Source organism: Eutrema salsugineum, unplaced genomic scaffold (assembly GCF_000478725.1).
Source record: "Eutrema salsugineum unplaced genomic scaffold, Eutsalg1_0 scaffold_12, whole genome shotgun sequence".
NCBI lineage: Eukaryota > Viridiplantae > Streptophyta > Magnoliopsida > Brassicales > Brassicaceae > Eutrema > Eutrema salsugineum.
In genome coordinates, this window is record NW_006256895.1 from 4,823,824 (window position 1) to 4,835,753 (window position 11,930).

Sequence of the window (11,930 nt, forward strand, 5' to 3'; positions counted from 1 at the left end):
TTGTTCCGGGCTGACCCGCGACACTTTACCTTTGCTATATATACATTTTGAGACTAAAAACCTAAGAATCTTATCTCTTATCTGTTTTTAGCTTTAAGAACTTGCCTCTTTGGTAAAACTTGATTATTCTAATCTGATATCTCGTTTTTGCATCAGAAATCTTGTTCTTTCTTTATTTTCTTTTGTCATCTATCATTAAACTCCTCATCATGACTAGCTACACGCCTTGCAAAAGACTTAATGAGCTCGTTATGATTAGTGAGTAGTCGTTTAAGCGGCTTTAGATGAGTAGATTAGGGTGCTTTCAAGGTAGATTAGTGGGTTTAGGTGTCTAGTCTTGCATGTTTCATTCCTTAACCGACGAGATCTCTAGGCTGGATCCAAGCACATCACTTGAGGTTCAGATCTGAGACATATCTTGCATCAAAAGTGTTTGTAGAAATGTCTGAACCACTCGGTTATGGGTTTAAGAGTCTTTCATCGCGAGAGTGATAGTTTGTTCTCTTAAATGACATTTTTGAACTGACTCTTATTGCTGATTGATTCGATGCTTCTCAAAAGACATTTTTGGTATGAAGGAGAATCAGTTTAGATGCTTAATACTTTCATGAGAAGATTAACATGCCTTGAGTTCAAAGTTAAATGAAACCGCTTGATGTTTTGATTCATTAACCAACTAGTTGAACTTGGAAGCACCCGAATCAAGTATCTCGTCTAAAGTCCCTTGCTTTATTACATATTATCATCATCTGAATCGTTTAGCTATTATTTGCATCCTGTCTCTGTTTAGATCTAATCATTTGCTTTACCTTTCATGCTTAGTCATTTGTCACTTAGCTTAGTTCGAAACCTTCACCTTTTGTCTTGACTTAAATGAACAAACATCATAGTCTAGTGTCTCGTTGACTTGTCTGGATTGATACCTCTTTGTGCTACTTCGACAAAGGGAATTGATAGCCCTGAGACCTAAAATCTCTTAACTATCAGAGGTTGGGGAAAGCTCAAACGCAAGGAACTCGGAGTTTCCACCAGGCAAAGAGGATTGGATCGACCCTGCCTTGGCATTCTTACCTGAACCCTCGGATAGCAGCCCACCACGTCAGTCCACACCTTCCTGCTCAACATCAAATCCCTCGTACTACTTGGGATCAGACCTCTCCGACTAAGGTATCGACTTCAAACTCTTGTACATATGCATCTTGTCTATATCATATCGCATTCGTTTAGTTTGTCTTTTTACTTCTCTCACACGCTTTTATAACACACGGGAGTGTGTTATTTAAGTGTGGGGGAGGAGCTTTGTGTTTTCTGATCTTGTTTTCTTTGTTCTTATTTGACTTTTGCATTCTTGAGTCTCATCTAGCTTTGTACATATGGTAAAACCGCATCATTCTAGTTGCATCTCGCATTCTAAGATCGAGTCTAGGTTGCATCATGTAGGATTGCATCAGTGCAAGGAGCAATGATAGATTTTTTCCTAGAGAGTAAATCACCTGAGAACTTGAACTAAATATGCTTGTGAAACTCATTCTGTGCTTGTAAAGCTTGAAACGATTTGAATCTGAGAAGCAAGTCTAAATTACACTCAACTCTAGCTAAGTGATAACCCTGAACTTGAATTGTAAATATCTTTTGATGCATTGCTTGAATTGGCTTGTGGATACCAATATACATACTTGAGCTAGAATCATTGTTTTTACCACCCTCTTTCCTTAGCTCAAGTAGCTGAATCCGCATCATGGATCAGTTCCCTCACCTTGAACCCAACTTTCTTTCTAGCCAATGTTTGTGTGTGAATTGTAAGGCCACCTTGGACCGAACTTAGCAGAAAGTGTTAGGTTTAGAGCGACAAGGGCATGTCTCACTGAGTGTTATGTTCCAACATCAAGGAACTAAGAGTATTGGCGAGAAATAAGTGTGGGGGAAAAGATCTATTGGTGAGTGGAAAAAGGTGAGCTGAGAGAAAAAGAGAGAGTGGAAATAGCTAGGGAATGAAAGAAAAAGAATCGAGTCTTGAATATGAAAAGAAGAGCTCTGTTGTTCTAAAAAGAAAAGTATAGTCTTTGAAATGAAAAGAAGACAAAAAGGCTCAAGTGTTCTAAAAAGAAAAGAAAAGAGCTGTTTGAATAAGTAAACACCAAAGGCTTGAAAATCAAAACAAAAGTGAGTCCCCTAGTGAAAAAGAAAGCGATTGAGAGAGTGAGGATCTTGAGAGGGTGAGCAAGTAAGAAAAGCTTTGAGTGGAGTGTGGGGTGTGATGAGTCTTGCCTTTGTATGCATCGGTTGCTTTTTACCTTTAGCATTCTGCCAAAGTTTGGTCGTTCATTGAGTGATCCCATTGTTGCATTACACCCGCTTGAATATTGATGAGATCATTTTTATCTCATGACCTTACCCTAGCCAAGCCAGTCTATTTGAACATTGCATCATTTGATTCACCGGTTACGAGCTTAATGAATGTGAAAGAGTTGAATGTGATAATGACTTGTGGAGATTCTGTGCTTTAATTGTAAAATATCTGAGTATGGCTTTGCATTGCATATTTGAGTATGAATCCAAGTTCTCTTTGTGATCACTTCTCTCTAAAAAGGAAATATGAGCTCCATCTGCATTACAACCTCTTTCTCTCATTTGTTCTCTTCGCTTGAGGACAAGCAAAGGACAAGTGTGGGGGAGTTGATATGTCTATATTTTACATCATTTAGAGTGCATTTTAGAGTCCTCATCATGTGTTTTCCCATGTAAATTGAGTCTTTAGGCATGAAAATAGGATTTAGGGCTTGCATTAGGTCCCAAAGAGTTTTGCATGTTTTGAAGTCCTTATCAGGTGCTTTGGGAGTCATTTGGAGCCTAAGAAGAGGAGCAGAGAAGAAGACGGTGAAGAAAAAGGTCAAAAATGGTGAAAACCGCTTGGAGGAATTTCTCGGCCAAATCGCGTACCGGACGGACAGAAACCTCGGCCAAAATCCTTACCGATCGTTCAACCTCGACCAAAAAGCTTACCGATCGCTCAGCACCGACCAAAGTCCGTACCGATCGACCAAAGTCAGCCTGGGTCGAAGATCAGGTGTAAATACCGCGGGTTGAGTTTTTGGCCGAGGCGAAGGAATTTTTACGACCAAAAAGCTTACCGCGGTACACAGCCCTCGGCCATTTTCCTTACCGCGGGAAGCTTTTCTCGACCAAAATTTGTCCTTGTCCGGGCGTTTCAAAGATCAGCAATCCGGGGAACCTTCCGGTCCGAACCAGTTGGCGGGGTCTTCAGCAAAGTTGGAGATAATCAAACAAAGATCCCAGAACAGTTGGAATCATCCAATTCGGACCAGGGGGGAGAAAGATACAGCTTCCGGAAGATGCACCAACATTACGCGCATCCGAGAACCGAACGGTGGAGTACAAAGATCACGGCGGACGGAACCTTTCCGGACCGAACCAGCTTGCCCGGTCTTCATCAAAGTTTGAGATCTTTGAAAGACCTTTTCAGAACGGTTGGGATCGCTAAATTCGGACGAGTGGTTTGAAAGATAAAGTCTCCGGAGTTCACATGCGGTTCAAAGATGTGAAATCCAGGAAGCCTTCCACTTCCCAAGCTCCGACGGTTTCTTCACCAAAGTTCGAGCTTATTGAGTCATCTTGACTATGGAACTGGTCTCAGAGCATTTGGAGTCGTGGGTTGAAAGTTACTGTTTCCGGGAGGTGACATGGTCGATACGAACCCAAATATGTTGCGGTACGCGCTAAGTGTTTTCTCAGAGCTCGGCATCATTACCTCGACATCGGCCAAGTCAAGGCTCATATTTTGGGAGTATTCTGAACTAGGCCTCGTGCTGACGCCTCGGCACGTTGGAATCAAGGCATGCACACATAAGAAATGAAGCTGGAAACGACTAAGTGTTGAACGTGCACCTCGGCGCAATGACCCCGGCGTGCATGCCGGCCCCTGTTCGCTCAAACCCCTCGACTACCAAGCGCCTCGACATTTCATGCCGAGGTCCATTGTCACGAACCCAGAATCAAGAACAAAGCTGCCCAAGAACACACACGTGAAGATGGATCGAAGACTAGGGTTCATGCATGTTCTTGACGTGTTCTTCACGAGATCTTCATTTGGATCTGGACTCACGTGCACTCCTCGACATGAAGACCTCGGCTTCACTCTCCGACACACCGTGGCACTCACCCATCAACCCAAGAACGCGGTTCAGTACCCGGTTTGTTCCGGGCTGACCCGCGACACTTTACCTTTGCTATATATACATTTTGAGACTAAAAACCTAATCATCTTATCTCTTATCTGTTTTTAGCTTTAAGAACTTGCCTCTTTTGTGAAACTTGATCAGTCTAATCCGATATCTCGTTTTTGCATCAGAAATCTTGTTCTTTCTTTATTTCTTTTATCATCTAACATTAAACTCCTCATCATGACCAGCTACACGTCTTGCAAAGGACTCAGTGAGCTCGTTATGATTAGTGAGTAGTCGTTTAAGCGGCTTTAGATGAGTAGATTAGGGTGCTTTCAAGGTAGATTAGTGGGTTTAGGTGTCTAGTCTTGCATGTTTCATTCCTTAACCGACGAGATCTCTAGGCTGGATCCAAGCACATCACTTGAGGTTCAGATCTGAGACATATCTCGCATCAAAAGTGTTTGTAGAAATGTCTGAACCTCTCGGTTAAGGGTTTAAGAGTCTTTCATCGCGGGAGTGATAGTTTGTTCTCTTAAATGACATTTTTGAACTGATTCTTATTGCTGATTGATTCGATGCTTCTCAAAAGACATTTTTGGTATGAAGGAGAATCAGTTTAGATGCTTAATACTTTCATGAGAAGATTAAAATGCCTTGAGTTCAAAGTTAAATGAAACCGCTTGATGTTTTGATTCATTAACCAACTAGTTGAACTTGGAAGCACCCGAGTCAAGTATCTCGTCTAAAGTCCCTTGCTTTATTACATATTATCATCATCTGAATCGTTTAGTTATTATTTGCATCCTGTCTCTGTTTAGATCTAATCATTTGCTTTACCTTTCATGCTTAGTCGTTTGTTACGTAGCTTAGTTCAAAACCTTCACCTTTTGTCTTGACTTAAATGAACAAACATCATAGTCTAGTGTCTCGTTGACTTGTCTGGATTGATACCTCTTTGTGCTACTTCGACAAAGGGGATTGATAGCCCTGAGACCTAAAAAGTCTTATCTATCAATCAGCATCATTAGCAGGCGCTCTCTGCTTCCACAACTTCCTGATAGTTATAATGGGAGGGTGGATCTCTGGGTTGTAGTGCTGATCCTTGGTGACATTGAAGCGGATGTTTTTACTTTCAGATAGTGAAGTGAGAGAGGGATTAGCCAGCAGGACTTTTACTTTCACCTTCTTATCAATGCTAAGGTTATAAGCAAAGGAATCACCCACATCACCTTCAAGAAATGTAGTCTTGGCCAAATGAAGTGCATCCATCAACTTAAAACCGATTTGTTCACCTCTCATCTCAACTCCAGCACTCAGTAAAATAGGAGTGATCAGGCCTCCTATGCGCATGGAGGGTGCCTTCATTTTCGTGTCATGAGCCCATTTCCTGATTGAGAGAAGGTTCTTGACTAGAATGGCCGCCATTGTTGGTTTGTGATGATCACCATTAAAAGTCATGCCACTGCTGAACTTGGGCATCAAGGGTTTAAGACCTTCTCCAATGAGCATCAACTCCTCATCATACATTGTTGAGTACGCTTTCTTTCCAAGGAAGGTGTGAGCTATGATCTTGTGCACCATCCTGAGCACTGGACTCCTGATACAAGCTGCCTTTGTTACACCAGCTGTATAATCACCGCTTCCTATTGTCCCCCAAAGCTGATCCATGTCGGATCCATAGTAGATCAACCTTCTTGAACACGTCCTCCCCTCTACAGTGAACCCAAAGCATTCACTTATCTCCCTGAAGGTCATCTCATACCGCTCCTGTCCAATTTTGAATGCAATGGTTGCAAAACCAACTTCAAGCTGAGCTGGTCCAATCTCTCTATAGAAATTAACCTGTAGTGATGCAAGAAATTGGCAAGTCATCTCTTTGTAGGAGGGGTGAGGCGTTTCTAGTAAGCTCCCAAGTCCAATGGATTGAAGCACTGCCTTTACATCTTCAAGAATACCAAGTTTCCCCAAGAGTTCAAGATCAGGGAAGTAGGTTCCTTCATGTGCCACAGCTTGGAGTTTTCTGAGATAATCTGAGTAAGCTGGAGATTTTGTCTTTGGCTTCTTCACCACCTTCTTTTTCTTTTGTTGCACAACAGTTGGTGAACCCACATTGCTCTCCTCCTCACTAGATTCCACACTTGGACTCCTCTCAAGTCTTTTCTGTTTCCCTGAAGCTCTTGAGCCTGAAGCTCTTAAAGCAGCTGCTTTCCCTTTGTTTTTAGAACCAGCAGAAACCGATTGTGGTCTTTCCGTTGAACCAGATGCAACTGCCTTGCCATTGTCTCTCCTTGGTAATTTGGGCATCAAATCAGGGTTTCCTCTTGCCATGGTACCTGTTTCAACAATTTCTCAAACAAACAATGAGTTTCTAGAAAAATAAATCCTTGAAATTTCCAAAATGATTTTTGCTTGGAATGAAATCAATGGAAACAAATCAAGCAAAATCACATTAAGCATTTCCAAGCAGCACCAAGAGATTCTCACTTCAAAATAATTTTCTAAAATCCAAATTTCATCTCAAGAACAACAAGTTCTAAAGAGAGTATAAAATCAGGATTCAAGAAACAATTAGGTACAAGTGAGCTCGTTTCTAGCTACCCACAACCTAAACTCCAAGGTTCCATCAAGATTCAAGCAATGCATTCTCAATTCCAGAAAAATTTCTTCAAGAAAAATCAAGAAGTCCCGCGAATTAGGGTTTTTGAACTCAAGAAGCAGATTAAGAAAAATGTACCTTGGAGTTGGGTCAAATGATGCAAGAAAACGAGATGGGGCAAAGAGTTCACCATAAAAATCGATCCACAAGCAAAGAAATGAAACTCTTTGAGAGCAACAATGGAGGTTTTCGCAAAAATGAGAGAAAAAGAGGATGGGAACCGATTTTTGTGTGGACCACAGCTGCTTTTGGTGTGGGAGAAAGCTGTAGATGGCTGGAGTCTTTGACTTTGACCGAGCTATCCTTTGGACCGCTGGACAATAGGCTGCACCAAGGTCATATCGACGTGCATTTGCTCGGTGTCGAGGTTGGTGTGTCTCTAAATCTCTTCCCTTGTTGAACCGAGGTCTTGCACCGTGTAGATTCACCTCGGTGTGGAGCATGGCCTGACTCTTATCTGTGCTGCACCGACCTCAATCTGCTCGGTGTACAGGTCGATATATTCTCGGCATTTTATGCCTGTTTACACCGAGCAGAATACCGAGTGGATTCACCTTGGTGTGAAGTATCCTTTACCATCTTGTGCTCCACACCGAACTCATTTTGCTCGGTGTACAGGTCGATATATTCTCGGCCTTTTGAGCCTGATTACACCGAGCAAACACACCAAGAGAAGCCATGTCGATATGAATGCATTCTCAGCCCATTTTTCATCCTTTCTCTTCTCCAATCCTTTCAAACTGCACTTGGACCCTTTCTAAAACCTGTACACACTTGAACAAAAGATTAAAACATCCTAAAAACAACCCAAGAAAGCAAGAAAAGAAACTATATACATGGATAAGCCTGGGGTGTCTCCCAAGAGCACTTCGTTTAATGTCTCTAAGTTTGACTTTGAAAACCTGTTTAACAGGCTGGTGGTGGATCAAGAAGGGGAACTGATGTAGCTTCCTCCTTCCTTTGTGAGACCAGGTAGTGCTTGATCCTTTGGCCATTGACTAAAACTCTTGACCATCTTCGCCCTCTAACACAACAGCTCCATATGGCCTGACCTCAAGAACCTTAAAGGGACCAGACCATCTAGACTTAAGTTTTCCAGGAAACAACTTAAGCCTAGAGTTGTACAGCAGCACCAGATCTCCTTCCTTGAACTCCCTTTTCAGAATCTTTTGATCATGTAGAGCTTTGGTCTTTTCTTTATAGATCTTGGAGCTTTCAAAAGCCCCCAGCCTTATTTCTTCAAGTTCATGGAGTTGAATGATCCTTTTCTCTTGAGCTGTTTTGATATCAAAGTTCAGCAACTTCACAGCCCATAAAGCCTTGTACTCCAGCTCAACAGGATGGTGGCAGCTCTTCCCATATAGCAGATTGAATGGTGATGTCCCAATTGGAGTTTTAAAGGCAGTTCTGTAAGCCCACAATGCATCATCCAGCCTTTTGCTCCAATCTTCTCTGTTTGAGCTAACAGTCCTCTCAATAATGGCTTTAATCTGTCTATTAGATACTTCAACCTGGCCACTAGTTTGAGGGTGATAAGGAGTAGCTACCTTGTGTTTCACTCCATGCTTTCTCAGCAATCCCTCCAAAGTTTTGTTCATAAAATGAGATCCTCCATCAGATATAACAACCCTGGGTACTCCGAATCTTGGGAAGATTATGTTCTTGAACAACTTCACTACTACCTTGGAATCATTGGTAGGGGAAGCAATGGCCTCAACCCACTTGGACACATAGTCCACAGAAACTATGAAATGAAAGGCCCCATAAAGTCAACTCCCCAGCAATCAAAGATCTCAACCTCTAGTATTGGGTTTTGAGGCATCTCACTCCTCTTTGAAATATTCCCATGCCCCTGACAGGCATCACATGATGAAACAACTAGCTGAGCATCTTTGAACATTGTGGGCCACCAAAACCCACTCTGAAGAACCTTGGCTACAGTCTTGAATGCTCCCATGTGACCCCCAAAAGCTGAACCATGACACTCTTGCAACACAGGTTGCATCTCCTCCTCTGCAAGACACCTTCTATACAGCTGATGTTTGTTCAGGATATACAAGTAAGGCTCATCCCAATGGTATCTTTGGACATCTCTGAGGAACTTCTTCCTGTGGTAAGCATCAAGTTCAGGTGGTTCCACTCCACAAGCAAGAAAGTTCACAATATCAGCAAACCAGGACATTCTCTTTTCTTGGATGCTATCCATTTCTTCAAACTCCAAATAAGAGTGTAGCACCATCAAGAGGGACTTCCGAGTCTACTCTCAACCTAGAGAGATGGTGTGCAGCTCCATTCTCTATACCCTTTTTGTCATGTACTTCATATCAAACTCCTGAAGTAGAAGAACCCATCTCAATAGTCTTGGCTTAGCATCTTTAACCCATCTCAATAGTCTTGGCTTAGCATCTTTCTTGGTCATCAGATACCTGAGGACTGCATGATCAGTATATACAATGACTTTTGATCCCACCAGGTAGCTTCTGAATTTATCAAAGGCAAAGACTATTGCCAACATTTCCTTCTCAGTGGTAGCATACTTCTACTGGCATAGTAGATGACATGAAGCTTCTTATCCTTCCTTTGGTCAAGTACAGCCTCAACTGCAAAATCAGATGCATCTGTCATAACCTCAAAAGGAAGAGACCAGTCTAAGGCTTGGACAATTGGTGCACTGACTAATGCATCCTTGATCATCTTGAAGGCCTCTTCACATTCAGCATCAAAGATGAAATCAACTTCTTTACACAACAGCCTTGTCAAGGGCCTGGCTATTCTTGAGAAGTCTTTGATAAATCTTCTGTAAAACCCTGCATGCCCAAGGAAACTCCTTATCCCTTTGACTGAAGTGGGAGTTTGCAGATTCACCATCACTTCCACCTTTGCTCTGTCAACCTCTATGCCCTTCTCAGATATCTTATGCCCAAGTACAATTCCTTCCTGCACCATGAAGTGGCATTTCTCCCAATTCAACACCAAGTTATGCTACTCACATCTCTCCAAGACCTGTGACAAATTAGAGAGACAATCCGAGAAGGAGGAGCCATATACACTAAAATCATCCATGAACACCTCCACCTTCTCTTCAATGATGTCAGAGAATATATGCATCATGCAACGTTGAAATGTGGCAGGGGCGTTACAAAGACCAAAAGGCATGCGCCTGTATGCAAATGTGCCATAAGGGCATGTAAATGTTGTTTTCTCTTGATCTCGGGGATCTATGGGGATATGAAAGAAACCCGAGTACCCATCAAGAAAACAAAAGAAGGGATGGTTTGCAAGCCTGTCTAACATCTGATCAATGAAAGGCAAGGGAAAATGATCCTTCCTAGAGGCTGCATTGAGCTTTCTATAGTCTATACACATTCTGTGTCCTGTTATAGTCGTAGTAGCTATCAGCTCATCCTTCTCGTTTTTAACCACCGTGATCCCACCTTTCTTCGGCACAACGTGGACAGGAGATACCCATCTTGAATCAGAGATTGGGTAAATTATCCCTGCCTAAAGGAGCTTGAGTATCTCCTTCACCTCCTTGAGTTTTTGGGTTAAGACGTCGTTGATGCTCAATAGAGGATATAGATTGGTCCTCTAGGTGTATCCTGTGGGTGCATATGTCAGGAGAGATCCCTCTAATATTAGCCAAAGAGTATCCTATGGCTCTCCTGAACTTTCTTATCTCACTAAGCAATGCACTCTCTTCATGCTCTAATAAGCTATCATTGATGATCACTGGATATGTGGAGTTTAAGCCCAAGAAGGCATACCTGAGCCCTGTTGGTAGAGGCTTGAGCTCAACAGGGGGTGTATTAGATTCATCCCAATCCTTGTTAAATGCATCTAGTGAGGCTTGTTGTGGCTTTTCTGCTTGTGTTTCACCTTTAGCCTTGTTGCATTGCTTCGGAACAACCTCAGAACTCCCTTGAGAACCCATTTCCTCCTTGGCCTCCGAGTTCACACCGACCTGAATCACCTCGGTGTGGGTGGTCGATATTTCCTCGGCATTCTGGACCCTCTCACACCGAGCTTGCACACCGACTGAACACACCTTGGTGTGGGTCAAGAGTTCATCTCCTTGCACAGAACTCTGAGACACCGACCTCATTTTACTCGGTGTGGCTGGTCGATATATTCTCGGCATTTTGTCATCTCCCACACCGATCTGAATATCGAGTGAATGTCCCTCGGTGCTGGCACTTCTTGCTGACACCGACCTCATTTTGCCCGGTGTACAGGTTGATATATTCTCGGCCTTTTGAACCTGATTACACCGAGCAAACACACCTACTGAATTTTGGTCGGTATGAATGCAAACCCTTGGCGTTTCTGAGCTTCTAAACTGGTTTTCTTTAGCCTCTGAACCTTCATAGTGCAAGTTCAAGTAAGAACTGGTGCTCCCCTCTGGTTTATGAGAGTTTAAAAGCTTCATGAGCTCCAAAGTTTCATCCTCAAGATAGCCATGGTCTCCATGTTCTTTTGTTAAAGCTATCTGAAGATAATCTTCTGTGTTTAACTCCTCTAAAAGCTCATTAGCAAGCTCATCCATTGTCTCAACATAGAAGCATTGCCCTTCTATTGTTGGCTTCTTCATCATTGCATTCACATCAAACTTAAGCTTCTCAGACCCAAGTTGAAGCTCTATGATCCCACCTCACACATCAATAATAGTTCCCGCTGTGGCCAGCAATGGCCTGCCTAAGATAAGGGGATCAACTGGTTCCTCATCCATTTCCAGCACAACAAAGTCAGTTGGAACCTCAAAACCACCTATCTTAACAGGCAGATCTTCCAACATCCCAACAGGTAATCTAACTGATCTGTCTGCAAGGATAAGAGAGATCCATGCAGGTTTGAACAATCTAAAGCCAATCTTCTTTGCTCTGGAGAATGGCATCAAGCTGACTGATGCTCCCAGATCACAAAGGCATCCAGAAAATAGTAGAGGTCCAATGGCACAAGGGAGTGTGAAACTCCCTGGATCAGTCAACTTTCTTGGAATGGACTTCTTCTGAATGATAGCACTGCATTCATGACTTAGTACCACCATGCCTTGAAGTTCTTTAGTCTTGTTCAGAATGGCATCTTTCAAAAAC